Genomic DNA, 13,671 nt, shown 5'->3' on the forward strand with positions numbered 1-13,671 from the left:
AGTGTCGGGCCAGACAGCCTCCCCTAGCCCGTTAGTGGAGGACTAGGAGGTAGGTCAGAGATAGCTAGCAGTGTATTCCCAGCTAGCCGGGTGAGGGGGCCGATACCCCCTCTAGTATTGTATGTCCACAGTTGTGACTACTTGTACGGAATAAATACGTGTGCCTCACCAACGGTGTCCAAGAGTCATCAACGGTACTTCACAGACAAGGAATTTACTTTGGCAGGAAGGTGCATACATTCAACATATAGGAATCTTAAATCTTAAATAAGTGGTGTACAAGTCTAACTATACTAAAGATACAAAGTCTAACTAATACTAAGGGGCTAAAGTATGTAAAAAATTGAATAAAATAAAATATTAAATATAAAATAGCTATAGTATACAATATAAAAATACTAATATGGTAACATAGTGCAAATATGGCAAGGTGTCATTTTGCAGATAAAATGTTAAAGTCAGTGTGAGCCCTTGGCCTTGTTGAAGAGGCCAGCAGCAGAAGGGAAGAAACAGTTCTTGTGGCGTGATGTTTTGGTCCTGATGGACCGCAGCCATCTGCCGGAGGGGAGTAGCTAGAACATAGAGTGTCCAGGGTGGGAGGAATCGGCCACCATCTTCCTCGCTCGCCTCAGGGTCCTCGAGGTGTACAGGTCCTCGAGGGTAGGCAGATTGCAGCCAATCACCTTCTCAGCAGTGCGGATGATACGCTGCAGTCTGCTCTTGTCCTTGGCAGTGGCAGCAGCGTACCAGATGGTGATGGAGGAGGTGAGGATGGACCAAATGATGGCTGTGTAGAAGTGCACCATCATTGTCTTTGGCAGGTCGAATTTCTTCAGCTGCCCTAGGAAGTACATCCTCTGTTGTCCTCTCTTTATGAGGGAGCTGATGTTCAGTTCCCACTTGAGGTCCTGGAAGAGGATAGTGCCCAGGAAGCGGAAGGACTCCACAGTGTTGACTGAGCCCAATGAGGGTGGTGTCGTGGAGGTGCAGCTGTCGGTGTACAGTGAGAAGAGCAGAGGGGAACGGACGCAGACCTGAGGAGATCCGGTGCTGATGGACCGGGAGTGAGAGACTTGTGTTCCCAGCTTAACGCACTGCTTCCTGTCAGACAGGAAGTCTGTGATCCACCTGCAGGTGGAGTCGGGCACGTTCAGCTGGGAGAGCTTGTCCTGAAGCAGGGCAGAGATGATGGTGTTGAAAGCAGAGCTGAAGTCCACAAACAGGATCCTGGCGTAGGTTGCTGGGGAGTCCAGGTGCTGTAGGGTGAAGTGGAGGGCCATGTTAACTGCGTCGTCAACAGACCTGTTGGCTCTGTAGGCAAACTGCAGGGGGTCCAGGAGAGGGTCTGTGATGGCTTTGAGGTGTGCCAGCACCAGGCCCTCAAAAGACTTCATTACCACAGAGGTTAGGGCGACGGGTCTGTAATCATTAAGTCCTGTTGGCCTTGGCTTTTTTTGGCACAGGGATGATGGTGGAGGACTTGAGACAGGCTGGTACATGGCATGTCTCCAGTGAGGTGTTGAAGATGTTGGTGAACACCGGAGACAGCTGGTCACGCAGTGCTTGAGGGTCGGCTGCTTTGTGAGGGTTCTGCCTCTTGAAAAGTCTGTTAACCTCTCCCTCCTGAATGGAGAGAGTCGCCTCTGTAGTGGGGGGGAGGCCTCTTGGGTGGGAAGGGGTAGATCAGGACAGTCCAATTGTCTTTCAAATCTGCAGTTGAACTCGTTCAGGTCGTTGGCCAGGCAGGAGTCGTTAGTGGTGTGGGGGGCTCTGGGCTTGTAGTTGGTGATCTACCTGAGCCCTCTTCAGACAGAAGCAGAGTCGTTTCGCCTCTCTCACCGCCTTGCTAAACATGTTCTTTGACTCCTTGAATCTGTCTCTATCCCCACTCCTAAATGCTTCCTCCTTCTCCAACCTCAACCTTCTGAGCTTTGCTGAGAACCAGAGCTTTGTTGTTGTTGAAGTTCACCCTGGTGCGTGTTGGAATACAGCAGTCCTCACAGAAGCTGATGTACGACGTCACAGCCTCTGTGAGTTCATCCAGACTATTGGTAGCAGTCGTGAACATATCCCAGTCAGTACAGTCCAAGCACACCCGCAGATCCTCCATAGCCTCACTGGTCCATCTGTTAAGATGTACTCACAACAGGTTTACAGAGCTTTAGTTTCTGCCTGTATGCAGGAATCAGGAATCAGGTGGACCATGGCATGGTCAGAGTGTCCCAGTGCTGCTCGGGGGACGGCGTGGTAGGCTCTACTGACTGTAATGTAGCAGTGATCCAAAGTGTTCCCTTCTCTGGTAGGGCATTTGATGAATTGTCTGTATTTGGGGAATTCGTGGCTGAGATTACTTTTGTTAAAGTCGCCGAGTACGATAACCAGGGAATCCGGATTTGCTCGCTCCACACTCAGAATCTGGTCGACGAGCATGCGTTGGGCCTCTTTAACCTGAGGACCCAGCGGCAAATAAACTCCGACCAAAATGAGCGACGCGAACTCGCGAGGCGAGTAGAAGGGTTTACAGTTTAAAAAAAAATATTCCAGGTCCGGAGAACAATGTTGTAGAATCACTGTGACATCTACACACCAGCCACTGTTAGTGTAAAAACAAATACCACCGCCTTTCGTCTTGCCGGAGAGTGCTATGTCCCGATCCGATCTTACGAGTTGGAAGCCTGCCAGTTGTAACGCAGTGTCCAGGATCAAATCACACAGCCATGTCTCCGTGAAGCACAAAACAGAAGATGAAAGAAAGTCTCTGGTTTTCACCATCAGTAGCTGAAGTTTGTCCATTTTGTTGCACAGTGAACGTACGTTGGAGAGGAAAAAGCTTGGAAGCACTGTTCGGTTCCCGCGTCTGCGTAGCCGTACTAGAGCCCCCGACCGTTTACTCCTTCAGCGGCGTTGCGCTGCTTGAGCAAAGCCTAGTGCGGCTTTGACTAGAATGCCCACTAATTTAAAGTTTCAAGTTCATTTATTAGGTATAGTCCTGTGAGCCATTCGGCTCTTGAATTCTGCTGGAAGCAGAAAAGTGAGAAATAAATCCACAGGAGTTGTTTCCCTGATGTTTAGAAGTTCGTCTCTTGTTAGAGAACTCCGAAAATCTTGGCAGAACACTGAATTAACAGACAAAACAAGATAAAACAGGGCGCACCGACCAGCCGAGGCTGCCATCATCGGCGCCAATTACTGATTTAATGTGTACATTTTAGGAGTAAAATTAGCATAGTGACACTGGTTTACAGCCAAAATGCTTCCGAAATAAATGTAATCCAACTTTACTAATTTTGGGTGACTGAGAATGAAAATGATGCTTAAAATTGTTGATTGGCTCTAGTTTTCAAAATATGCTACTGGGTTGGTATATATGACCCTTCACTTGGGAATGGCGGAGGATAAGTGAGTTATGAAGGGAAGGGATCTCAATTGAAACCAGAAATGACTAAAATTAATCTTTGACTGTATCTATTAATAAATATATGACTGGGTTTAGACAGTACTTGCTTTTTGAGCAAAACAATGAATGATGCAATCTGAACCTGGTATTGCATCATAAGCGGGTGCAACGGAGGGCAAACAGGTGTGCGCGTTGCAACATGAGGTTTGCACAGACAAACCGCCAGTAATTAAGGGGAGAAGCGGGTCCAACCGAGGTCGAACAGGTGCTACGCTGTGACCGGAGGTTGGCGCCTAGGAGACGGGAGATGGGGGGTGATGATAACAGATTAATGGGACAACTGGCGGCAGCTTAAGTGGAAGCACGTGAGGACTCGGGATGTGCAGGGGGATATAAGCGGGAATGTGTGTGAGTGAGGGGCAAGTGGTTGCCGGGCACCAAGAGTGAAGACTTCTCGCCGCTGCTGGTCCAGCCGTCAACTGGACCTCAACCCTCACGCCGTTGCCGCGCGGGTGTTGGACAGACGGGTGAGCGGGTCTGAGGGAGCATAGGTGAGGGCAGCGGTGGAGATGCGAAGTTGCTGTGTGTAGAGTCGCTGAGTGCGAAGACGCAGAATCCGTTTACACCGCCCATTCACCTGCCCTTCCACCAGTGACGTTGCCCCCGTGATTCCTGCCACCAGCTCCCGCAGCCAGTCGCCAACAGTCACCGCGTTCTTGGGTGTTGTTGTCGGCATCTGTGTGGGGGTCATTCGCTCGCCATTATCATTATCGTCTATTTTTGTTGGGACCGTGTCGATTGCACCCCGAGTTGGGTCACTCTCTAGGGGGCATTTGCGTTTAACCTTGGCACTTCTCTAGCGCGGGCGATCTGGAGACAGTCTCTCACGAAATGCCCCCAATGGTCGCATAGATACCACGCACGGGGAAGGGCGGTGGTTCCATAGGAGGCCCCATGCCCACTCCCCCTTCCCCTCCCAATGCGCATTTGTCCAAGCTCTGCCTCTAATTGAGACACTCACCCAGAGCTGGCGAGGAGTGGCGCGAGTGCCACGAGGCAGGAGTCACAGCACCGTCGGCCAGCGGTGTTCGTGGAGCAGCGGGGGTGTCTGCAGAGTGTGCGGGAGCACACGGAGCAGCAGGGTGGCTGCTGGGTGCGCGGGGATCACACGGAGCAGCAAGGGGGCTGCAGAGTGTGCGGAGCATACGAGCAGCAGGGTGGCTGCAGAGAGAGAGTGAGCGGGAGCGGAGGACTCAGACGATGTGCGGAGGCACGAGGCGGAGAAGGTGCGGGTCGGAGCGGAGACATCGCGGGGTGCGAGCAGACGGTACGGGTCGGAGCGGAGACATGGCGGGGTGCGAGCAAGAACCCAATAAAGGACACGGAGAACAACAACGGCTGAGAGTCCTTTATTACACTGGGGTCAGAAGTGAGACATGTCGAAACAGCTCAGAAGAAAGGCTATACCTGCACCATCTTCTGCGCCAGCTTCTGAAGAAGACGGCGACCTTTCTCCGGCGGTGGCGCTACCAACAATGGAAGGCGGAGGCGAGACAGGGACGGGCGACGCGCCGAGAGTGCAGGATGTCGCCGGCGCGGCGGGACCGTCTCCGGGGGTGGGCGCCGAGGAAGGGTGGCGACACGTGGCGGCTCAACTTGAGTCGCTCAAGGCTGTTTTAACTCAGCTTTGCACCCTGGTGACGCCCACGACGAGTTCGGGGAGCCCGAGCAGAGGGCAGCCGAGTGGGGCCTTGTCGTCGCTTCCAGCCCTCTCCGCCACGCGGCACGGGCCCGCCATCTTGGGCGTGATCGGGGAAGAACGGCGGGAAGACTCCATCTTGCCGCCTCCGATGCGGGAAAACGCCATCTTGGGAGTGGTCGGAGACGAACGACGGGGAGTCGCCATTTTGAACACGTTGCAACGTGACGCCATCTTGTTGCTGCCGCATGGGACATCATCGGCGAATAAAGGCGGCATGGGGACCCGCAGCCAGCGTCTGACGATGGTGAAAGAGTTCTCCATTGGTGGAGATTGGAGCGCATTCGCCTGCCGGTTTCAAGCGGCGGTACGATCCGCTAAATGGACTGATGCTGAGGCTTTGGAGGTCTTGCCAACGGTTCTTGACGACGAGTCCGTCCGGCTAGTTTTGCTCCATCAAAGCCGCTAAGAAGACGATGCTACAGGGGGTCTTTGAGGAAATGACGGAGGCGTACGAGCCCCCGGACGATGCACACTGCAGGTTCGTGCAGCGGCAACGGGCACCTGAAGAATCGCCGGTGGCATTCCGGGGCGCGGTGATCGAGTTAGCAATGGCCGCATATCCAGAGACTTAGCCCGATTTGTTGGAACCCCTGATACTGGGCAAAATGTTGGAGTTATCCCGGGATTTGGGCATCCCCATGCCCGTGTGCGGCAACGATAAGTTGACGTCCCGGACGGCGGCCAAGTGCCTGGATGCCCAATTCAATCTTCGCCGATGGAAACAGGTGACGGCGTGGACAAGGAGCCCTACAGTGGACGGCGGTGCAACAGGAGGGGTCCCGAAGGAGGCCATCTACGGTTGCGACGAGAGGGGTCCTGACGGGCTGACAGCGACATCGACCCAGTGGCCGACTCGGGAGAGAGCGGGGTTGCGACCTGGGCCGCCGGCGCGGGAGCGACAAGATAGAGGGGGTGTTGCATGGCGAGCCGATCTGGCATGTTTCCGCTGCGGCCGTAAAGGCCACTTCGCCAGGGAATGCTGGGCTCGCGTTCGACCGCCGCCCCAGCAGGAGGCCTCGGTTACGGACGCAACGGGGAAGGACCACCCACGACAGGCAAATCGGTACGCATCAGACACCCGGCAAGGCCTGTCACCTCATGCATCACCATCGATATGCGGGCCGGGTGCCATTACTGATGGGGGGGCGTTCGGTGGTCAGCGTCACTCGCTGATGCAGTGGCGCAAATTGGAACGGAGAGTAGTTGCTCGTCGACCGTGCCGGGGTCGATCCAAGGGATCGACGTGCGCATTTTGGTTGACTCGGGAGCGTCAGCGACCATTATCTCTGACGTGATATTTTACCTCTTGTCCATTCTGCCGGGGCGCGTGAGACCGGTTTACGACTCGTGCATAGCGGCGAACGGGGGTAGTATGGGCATTGTGGGTCAGGTGGACGCCAATATATCAGTTGGGGGTATTTCGGCTACTGGGACAGTGTTGATTTCCAGCTCCCTCGTGGTGCACTGTTTGTTGGGAACCGATTTCCTAGCCAAGATGCCAATTCAAATAAGGGTGGATCATAATTGTATTGAACTGCCGGGGGGTCGGCGTGTTTCATTCTTGCCGTCACCCTGGGGCCGGACAGCTCCTGACCGTCAAGTGCAGGCGCTGTCCGAGGTATCGGCCGATATTCCGCCTGGCTCGCAGATGCTTATTCCGCTGCGGTATCGGAAACCGGTGCCGGGAATCGAAGGGGCGGCGGGTGTTTTGTTATCGCCGTCCGCTGCTGTAACGGGTGGCTTGACGCTGGTGGGGGCACAGACGATTGTCCTGCCGGGTCAACCTCCGTTTTTACAGGTATTGAATGGGAGCGCGGAAAATGTTGTTGTACCGGCCGGAACGGTTTTGGCTCACGCTACAACTGCCTTCACGAGCCATGGCGATCATGACCCGTCGGGGCCTCGTAGGGGGGGTATCGTCCTCGACGTCACAGGATGATCGATGGATTGCCGAATTGTGCCGTGAGAATACGTCTTTGACTGCGGACCAGAGGTCCGCGCTCCGCGCACTGTTGGGAAGGTATTCCGACGTCTTTAGTTCGGACGATTTCGATTTGGGTCACACCTCCTTGCTTTCCCACCACAATACGGGGGATGCCGCTCCGATTCGGATGAACCCGCATCGTTTGAGTCCGCCAGAGCGGGATCACATTCACGGCGCGGTGGAGGAGATGCTGGCTGCCGACATTATTTCCCCGTCAAATAGCCCGTGGGGCGCGCCGGTGGTCCTTGTGAAAAAAAAGGATGGGAAGCTGCGGTTTTGTGTGGATTTTCGCAAATTAAATAAGGTGTCGGTTGCGGATGCGTACCCCCTGCCGCATATGGACGATTCCCTCGATGCCTTGTCTGGGGCGAATTTTTTTTCTACTCTTGATCTCTCATCGGGATTCTGGCAACTTCCCCTAGATGAGTCCTCAAGGGAAAAGACGGCCTTCCAGACGCCGCAGGGATTATTTCAATTTAATTGTCTTCCCATGGGCCTGAACGCCGCCCCCGCAACATTTCAGCGGCTGATGGAGCTCGTGTTGACAGGTCTGCAGTGGGAGACGTGCCTGATATATTTAGACGATGTTATCGTTTTCAGCCGCACGTTTGAGGAACATTTGCGGAGGTTGGACACGGTGGTTGCCAGAATGCGTTCGGCCAATTTGAAATTTAAGCCCAAGAAGTGTCACCTCTTACAACGATCCGTGCGCTATTTGGGCCACATTGTTAGTTCCGACGGGGTCGCCACTGACCCGGAGAAGACAGCGTGCGTCCGTAACTGGCCGACTCCGGCCTCAGTGGGCGACGTGCGTCGGTTCGTTGGGTTCGCTTCATATTACCGCCGGTTCATTCCTAACTTTGCCACGATCGCGAGGCCGTTGCACCTCCTTACGGCTAAAGGCCGGAGATTCAGCTGGGGACCAACGGAAGAGGCGGCGTTTCAGGGCCTGCGCGATCGTTTAGCGTCGGCACCGACGTTGGACTATCCAGAATTCACTCGACCTTTTATTCTGGATACTGACGCTAGTGACACCGGGATTGGGGCTGTTCTCTCCCAGTCTAAGAACGGCGTTAAACGCGTGGTTGCGTACGGTAATCGCGTGTTGTCTCCTGCGGAGACCCGTTACTGCGTTACTCGCCGCGAACTTTTGGCCATTGTACATTTTCTTCGCCAATATTGGCCGTATTTGTACGGCCGTACGTTTATTGTGCACACGGACCATGCGGCTTTGCAATATGCCCTGTGGGTCGACCAACCGTCTGGCCAATTGGCACGATGGTTGGAGACTCTGCAGGAATTTTCGTTCGATATTCAATATCGGAAGGGCACGCGTCACGCGAACGCGGATGCACTCTCCAGATTGCCGCAGGGGTCCCCTTGCGCTTGCGCTTCGGGCACGAACAGATGTACGCGGGTTCAGCAACCCCCTTTGCCTGTTGTGTCCGCTGTAGAAGTGCCCTAGACTCCCATTTGCCCGGGACCGGTTGGGGTGCCCGAGATTCCCATATGCCCGGTACCAGCTGAGGTGGCCGAGGATCCCGTGTGTCCGGGACCGGCTGATGGCGTTTTGAACCTGCCACGTTCGGTATGGCTTCGCAAGCAATTGCTCGATGAGTCGCTGGGAGCCATGCGGAGTCGGGCTGCAAAGGGGACGGGGGGCCCGCTGTCCGGTGGGATGCCGGGAGCCGCTCTCCGGGATGGGTTGCTAATGTGGAGAGAAGGGTTGCACGATCGCTGGCACCTGGTGGTGCCATCGTCATTACGGTACGAGTTGGTTTGGACTCTACACTCCGAGACGTTGTTACATCTCGGGGTGCAGAAAACCTTATTAACATTGCAGCGGGATTACTTCTGGCACGGCATGACGACTGATGTCGTCGGGCACATTCGGGCGTTTCCCGACTGTGCCCGGCGGAAGCCGCCTAAACACCCATATGTTCCACCATTGCAGTCCATACAGGTGTCCCGGATTAACGAGTTGGTGGCGTTGGATATTTTGGGGCCTTTCCCGCCGTCCGCTCTGGGGAATAAATTTTTGCTGGTCGGGGTGGAATATCTCTCCCGCTGGGCTATGGCTTGGCCCTTGCCCGACCAGTCGGCGGCGTCTATCACGGACGCGTTCTTGTTCGGATACGTAATGGACAAAGGGGCGCCGGAAAGGTTGCTCACAGACCAAGGGCGGAATTTTTCTTCTAAATTATTGGCTGAGGTGTGTGCTGCACTGGGGACCAAGAAAGTTCGAACGTCTCCCTACCACCCTCAAACGGACGGCATGGTGGAACGGCTTAATCGGACCCTGTCGGCTATGCTCTGGCACACGGTTAGCGAAAAACAGGCTGATTGGGATTTGCACATCCCTGGAGTGCTCTCTGCATACAGGATGACGCCTCATGCGTCGACGGGGGTACTCACTTTTTTTTAATGTACGGCCGTGAGAATGTGCCGCCGATGGACATGCAGCTGGGTACGGGGCGAATGGTCCTGTTAAGCCTCTTCCGGAGTACATTCGGGACGCCGTTTGTCGCGTGGCGGAGGCACGGGAGGGGGCCAGATTGGCTACGGCTAAGACCCAGGCCCGGAATGAACGTTGTGCTCGGCGCTCGGATGGGGAATCCCCCTGGCGGGTGGGGGACATGGCCTGGCTGCACTGCCCACAGGTGCGGGTGGGGACCTCCCCTATATTGCACAAACCATGGCAGGGGCCGGTTGTGCTTATCGAGGTGCCTAGTCCGCAGTCCGCGCGTGTTCGTTTCGGATTGCGGTGCTGGTACGTACACACATCTCGATTGAAACCCTACGTGGCCCCACGGACGGATGCGTCATCTCCTACAGTTGCCTTGCCGGTGTCTGTTGCGTCCGACGCGCCACTGACTTTGCCTGTTCAACCTGCAAGCGCGCCTGTCGTGCCTTCTACAGACGGACCAGCCGTGACACGGACGGAGACAGTGAGTTTTGCTTCGGGTGGGCCTACCACAGCGACGGGGACACTTGGCCCCGCCGCCCCTCCAACCCCGCCACGGACGCATTTGCTGGAGACCCCGGCGCCGGGTCTCCCGGGGGTACGGGACTCTAACAATGGCGGGACTCCAACAGCGGCGGGCGGTTCCGATCCCTCTGCTCCTAAAATTCTGTCGCGGTCACGGTCTATGCGGGGGCCGCCACCCGTTCAGGACGGGCCGGCGACCCGCACACGTTCCAAGTCCCTTTCCTTTCATTAATTGTGCTATTAATTGTTGTTGTGTTGTTGTTATAATCTCCGTTGTCTTGTTAGGCCTGTTGCTGGACTTTTGCTCGCATTATTTTGATCTATTGCAGCCGGGGACGGCTGGGTTTTTCTACACGGGGGGGGGGGGGGTCATGTAATGCGAGCAAGGACAGGGTCACGTGAGTGTGGGCGGAGTCAGGGTCACTTGCGGAGGAGGAGGAGTCAGGGTCACGTGAGGGGGAGGATATAAGGGGAGAACCGGAAGGAGATCGGGAGTGGAGACAGAATAGAGAAGGGAGAGGCCACGCGGAGAGCTGGCGAGGAGTGGCGCGAGTGCTACGAGGCAGGAGTCACGGCACCGTCGGCCAGCGGTGTTCGTGGAGCAGCGGGGGTGTCTACAGAGTGTGCGGGAGCACACGGAGCAGCAGGGTGGCTGCTGGGTGCGCGGGGAGCACACGGAGCAGCAAGGGGGCTGCAGAGAGAGAGTGAGCGGGAGCGGAGGACTCAGACGACGTGCGGAGGCACGAGGCGGAGAAGGTGCGGGTCGGAGCGGAGACATCGCGGGGTGCGAGCAGACGGTGCGGGTCAGAGCGGAGACATCGCGGGGTGCGAGCAAGAACTCAATAAAGGACACGGAGAACAACAACGGCTGAGAGTCCTTTATTATACATGTGTAGTGACTTGTTACGTCACTACCGTGTGGGCCTACACACACACGCGTGACGTCACTACGTCTGCATGCGGAAAGGACGTTACGGCCGGATCGGGGGGTCTTGAGGCCGTGGGTCAGTAACGCGGGGGTTGTGTGAGGCCGTGGCACTCTGGATGAACCTGGCTGGACATGTGACCGGATCAAGGTGGGGACCGGGGGCCCCAGGGGCACCTTGGATGCCACGTGGACAGAAGAAGAGCCTTCTCGAGAGTTCTCGAAGGTGGGCGTGGCTGGGTTGTGGCCCGGACACGCTGAGGAGCAAATAAGTGGGCTCCGTACCTGCATCGGGGCTGCTCGGGTCCGGGATGAAGATGCATCATGAAGACGCCTCACGAAGAAGAAGAGTCAAGCCTCAAGTCAGCGTGGCCAACCAGTAGCCCTCCTGGCTTGGCCACGCTAGTCGTATCAGAGCGTCAGTGTTAGCGAGTGTTAGCAAGTGATGGTGTGTGTTAGTGAGGATAGGTCGGTGCTCACCACCCTAGTTTAAGAGTTACCCGTTGTGTTAACAATAAATCGTGTTGCCTCCCAAGTTCAGTGTGTGCGCCTCTATCAAACCATTTCACATGGAGCGTCGCGGCCGGTGCTTCTGTGACCAATTTTTTTTCCATCCATACTCATGAATGCATTACTCACCCTTGTTAATCCGGAATAACGCCCAACTGGTGAATACACACCCTGTGAGTATGTATTCGGTATGGGCGTCGGGGGGGGGGGGGGTCGTGGCGCTACGATCCCCTGACCTCATGGTCTGCTCTTCTCACTTATTCCACCCCAGCTTCTCCCAATGTCATGAATGGCTCATCGCGGCTGGCCCGGTAAACCTTTTGCGCCCATACACTATTAAGCCAACTCAGGGTCAACGCGATGTAACTTGTCCTGCGAGGGTCAGCCCCAGGCACCGGGAAACCATGGGACTTTCTTCATAGCGTCCCTTTGGATTAAAACCCATTGTGCCAAGCAATCCCCCACCAGGACACTATGTGTGTGTGCTGCGTGTGTGTACTCAGTGGGGGGCCAGGGGGGGTCGCAGCGCTTGCAGTGTGGCTTCGCGGCTGTGGCACCACACATTCTCCCGTATACAGATTTCGAGTTGGAGAATAAAAGGTAATCTACCCTGGAGAAGTCTTCACGTCCATCGTTGGTGTGCATGTCAACCTCCAAGTTCACTTACAAACTTATTCTAAATAATGTTCAGCCACCAAACTGGACATAAGTGTTCTATACTTTTAAAGTGTTGTACTCTGCGATTCCGTGCCCCACGTATTAAGTGTGCATGCACCACGTGCCCGGCAGGCAGTTATCCTGCGCGGGTTTCGTCTCACCCCTGCTTATCCAGACAGATAACTTTTTTTATAATATACTAGCGGGAAGTACCCGGCGTTGCCCGGGCAAAAAAATATTTAAAAACTTCTCTTAAAAACCTTACATATACATACACAGTTACCAAGCTATTGTGAAGCCCGGTGGGCCGTTTGTCCATTTCTCCAAGAATAAAATTATAAGAGGCTTGCAGAAGTCCAAAAAGTAATAAAATGGAGGGTTAATAGTTGGTCAAATTTTTTTCCAAAAATTATCGACCCCCCCCCCCATAAAAACATATTTGACCCCTGCTTGTTTGATACCTGCTATCACTACAGCAGAGCATACCGACTGTGGTGGTACCGCTATCACTGCAGCTGTGCATACCGACTGTGGTGGAATCTGCTATCACTGCAGCTGTGCATACCGACTGTGGTGGAACCTGCTATCACTACAGCAGTGCATACCGACTGTGGTGGTAGCTGCTATCACTACAGCAGTGCATACCGACTGTGGTGGTACCTGCTTTGACTACAGCAGTGCATATTGACTGTTGTATCCTGCTATGACTACAGCAGAGCATACTGACTCTGGTGGTCCCTGCTATGATAACAGCAGTGCATACTGACTGTGGTGTTACCTGCTTTCACTACAGCAGTGCATACTGACTGTGGTGGTACCTGCTATGATTGCTGCAGTACATGCTGACTGTGGTGGTACCTGCTATCACTACAGTAGTACATGCTGACACTATAGCAGTATATATCGACAAACTACTAACCAGACAGAGTGCCGTGGTGAGGTTTAGTCCCGTTCAGAGCCGCGGCCTCACTTAGATTGCCCAGCCGGCCGAGGTGGCACCTTGGCAGGCTTGGGGCTGGGCTGCTACCCCCACCCCCACCATCCCTCCGCCCGCACTACAATAATACTAAGTGCGATATTAGTATCTATCGACCCTATAGTAGTAAGTGCACACATTGGGGTGGGGGGGAGGAGAGAGAAGAGGACATGACACTTTGATGAATTTACCTCAGCGTCGTATTTTTTTTGCATTTTGAACGCGAAGGAGAAATCCCCGCCACCCTCCACCAATGACGCGTGTGTGTTGCTAGGGGCAACCCCCGGATAGATTTAGTGGTGCAACGAAATAATTAAATAATGATAAATAGCACTAAATTGTTCATTTCACTATTTTAAAGTTGACGGAAGGGAAAACGGAATGGCGACAACCCCACGGTTTTGCAAGCCAAATCCTTCGCAAGTGCGCATCCACAGACAGACAGACGGACAGACAGACAAACAAATTACG

Source organism: Lampetra planeri, chromosome 51 (assembly GCF_965212315.1).
Source record: "Lampetra planeri chromosome 51, kcLamPlan1.2.h2, whole genome shotgun sequence".
Lineage (NCBI taxonomy): Eukaryota > Metazoa > Chordata > Hyperoartia > Petromyzontiformes > Petromyzontidae > Lampetra > Lampetra planeri.